We start from the raw sequence: 3,659 nt of genomic DNA on the forward strand, positions 1-3,659 counted from the left end.
GGAGAGGGAGAGGGAGAGGGAGAGATATAGAAAGAGAGAGAGAGAGGGAGAGGGAGAGGGATAGGGAGAGGGAGAGGGAGAGGGAGAGGGAGAGGGAGAGATATCTCCACTGATCTAGGCAGATCTTCCAGTGATAAAACAGTTCCATTAGAGGCATAAACACTAGCTTTTCTCATTGCATTCAATGCTTTCTTCAGAAAAACCTTGCATGTTTGGAAGCTGTAAAGCTTAGTTATGGATGAAAAACTTTGCAAAACTGGAATAATAGAATACATAAGACATGAAATCTTGAAGACGGATATTGGGGGAAGGGACCAGCAGGGCGCGGATGGGGAGAGAAAGGAGGAAGAAGATTGATCACAGCAGAGAGCACGTAAGGATGCCATCATAAGAGCCATTGCTCTGTATTCCAATGTAAAAGAATAACATTGGAAAATAACTTTCAAACAGCAAGAGCAGACAGGAGATAATTCATTATCTCTGTTTCAGGACTGTACTACTTTCTACCTTGAAGATCCTTCAGGTAGACTGAGAACTACACTTTCATTCCAACCGATCATCTCAGAGGCTCCAATGACCTGGGCTAGGGCAGAGGAGTTAGATGAGAAGGTCTCATTTTCTTCCCAAACTCAAAGTTGACCACTGTCAACACATACAAATAATATTTCTTTAAAAACAGATTTTTCTTCATTACTGAGAAAATATCACATATACTCATACACAAATGACCATGCTGTGCCACAAAAAAATCACCCAGCATCTTGAGGAATGCCTCAGAGATGCTTTCCCTGGGTATCACCATGGCCCTCAGGGGATGTGGACACACCTGTCACCATAACAGTTGTTTCCATCTTTACCCCGAACATTCAGACTTCTGTTTTGAGATGTGTAAAGAGGTATTGCTCATTGTATTCATTCTCTGTATCACAGAACCACAGAACTTTTTCCCATCAAACAATATGGGGGCTCACACTCACTTGCCCCCCCCCCCAGTGTTTCCGACCTAGCCTAAACACTATTCTGCTCTCAATATCCATGATGGGAGACACCGTGTGCTTGTCCTTCTGTGTCTAACTTATTTGACTAACATACTGTCCCAAAATCCATTCATGTTGTGATAAGCAGTAATAATTTATGCTTTTTTATTGCTGAGTAATGTTCCAATCTATAGGAATGTCATTCTCTCAGATCACCTAGTAAAGAATCGACATACTGACAACTGTGAATAATAATGCCACGTGAACACAGGAGAGCTGGGTCTGATTAATTTTTTGTCAACTTGATACAAGATATATATATATACACACACACACACACACACACACACACACACACACATATATATATATGAAAACAGAACCTCAGGTGAGAGAATGCTTCTATCAGATTGGCCGCGGGCAAGTCTAAGAGGGCATTTTCTTTTTCTGTGGTGATGTGGGAGGGCCCAGATCACAGGGACGGTACTACCCCTGGGCAGGTGGTCTTAGATGGTGTAAGAAAACAGATTGAGTAAATCATGGGGAGCAAGCCAGTAAACAGCATTCCTCCATGATCTCTAGTTTAGTTCTGGCCTCCAGCTTCCTGACCCAAGTTCTTACCCCAACATCCCTTCATGAATAACTGCAAGTTATAAGGTTCAATAAGCTCTTTCCTCCTAGGTTGCTTGTGGTCATTGTCTTTAATACAGCAATAGAAAGCAACTCAAGGCAGTTGGTGTCTTCTCAATACCCTGATTCTTCTTCCTCTAAGTGTACGCTGAGCAATGCGGTGGCTGGACTAATGCAACTTTAAGTGAAACTGATGTGTGTCTTCTGGTCTGCTTCTCAATACAAGGGCACAGAGACAGGTGACTTGGGGTGGCCTGCCTGCTGCTGACTGTCTGCCATTCTGTCACCTCAGTGCACAGTGGACAGGAAAGGACATCTAGATTCCCATCTCTTGCAGAATACACTCGAGTCTTACTGTGTCAGACTAGCAGTGGTGCCAATACACACCCCTTTGGCAGACCCAGGCTGCATGAGAAGTCAGGGTCCTCCACAGTGGCTGCTAATTTAACCTAGATACACCCTCCTTTATATGTGGGAGCAAGACTCACACAGCTTTAGGGAATACAGACCTTGAAACAAACTGAGCTCACAGATTGAGGACCTCTAAGCTTCATGTTCAGAATTCACCATTTAATGATGGGAGAGCCGCTTAACTTGATTGTTTGTTGCTGTCCTGCTTGGTTATTTTAAACATAAGAACTCAGAGAAATTGAAGAAAGCTTAGCATGAACCCACACCACAGCTCTCTGGACAATTTGCCCCACAGACAAAGACATAGCAAAGACCCCTAGATCCATATGGGGCCCCTAGACCCAGGACATTATGATCTTTTTCCCTATGTCAAGTGGGGAGCAATGGTGTCTGTGTTGAGGAACGCTGACCCAACTCATGATCCAGCTTTCAGGTGCTTCACACAGTGCTTGCAGAATTAGCACTCTCAGCGCCCGTTCCTATTAGGCATTTGTCAAAGCAACTTTTACTAAAATCTTCTATTTTTAATGCCATACAGGAAAGAACTTCACATTTTTTCTGCTGTCATATACTAACCAACAGAAGGAAAATTCCACCTGGAAATATGTGTTCAAATGCCAAGAAACAGAAGTACCTGAGTGCTTAATGACCCCAGCATAAATCACCAGACAGGGTTATGAAAGGCACGGGTTTATCAGAGGGAGCGGCAGATGAAGGGCCTGGATGGTTGGTGCATGTCTGGAACAGGGAACAAGTCATGATTTTCATGTCCTACCTTGCCAAGCTAAGGCTGGTAAGTGGGCCAGCCTAAATATTTCTCAGTGTCAGGCAGTGGGGAGGAAAGGCGAAGCTCACAATGGGAGCAGAGCACTTTCCTACACAGAGAATTAACCTGGTCTCCAGCCTGCTCTTGGCCGAGCCCTGGTTTCCCTGGAGGGGACTCCTTAGACCTTCTGACTAACTTGTGTGTATACCTGGGCAGGCTCTGGGCAGACACGCATGTTTGCAGAACACGTATTCCTAGCACAAAAAGAGGAGCATGTGTCAAAGTCTGCAACAGGCCTCACATACGTTGATGGTAGTGATTGGCTTGCTTTTAATAAATTGAGAGAATGCATCTGTTAGCAAGACAGCTGCAAAGAACAGCAAAAGCTACCTATGTGGCCTCAAAAGCTTAGGTGGACCTGCAGTCTCAGTGCTTGGGGGGTAATGCAGGAAGGGCAGAAGTTTCCAGGCCAGCCTGGGCTACCTAGCAGGGCCCTATCTCCAAACAAAAGGGGAGATTTATTGTGGCCAGGTAAGTTTGATGTAATAGTTGCTAGTGTTGCAGTGACTTAGTAATTCACAGGCTATGCTGACATCTCTGAATTCCCTTCAGCTTTCCTCTTCTGGTTGTAAGACATTAACATACCTCCAAACACTCCACCAAAAATTCAAGCAGGCTAAGGAAGGAAAGGCTCCACCAGCCTTGTCTGCTCTTTCTTCAGGAAAAGAAGCATCACCAGGGATGGGCTTATGCTTTTCTCTGATCCGCTTGAACCATGGAATGCTTGTCACTGTGTCCCATGTCTGTCCTAGTCATAATGAAGGCTAGGTGTGTGTGTGTGTGTGTGTGTGTGTGTGTGTGTGTGTGTGTGTGTC

Source organism: Mus caroli, chromosome 13 (genome assembly GCF_900094665.2).
Source record: "Mus caroli chromosome 13, CAROLI_EIJ_v1.1, whole genome shotgun sequence".
Lineage (NCBI taxonomy): Eukaryota > Metazoa > Chordata > Mammalia > Rodentia > Muridae > Mus > Mus caroli.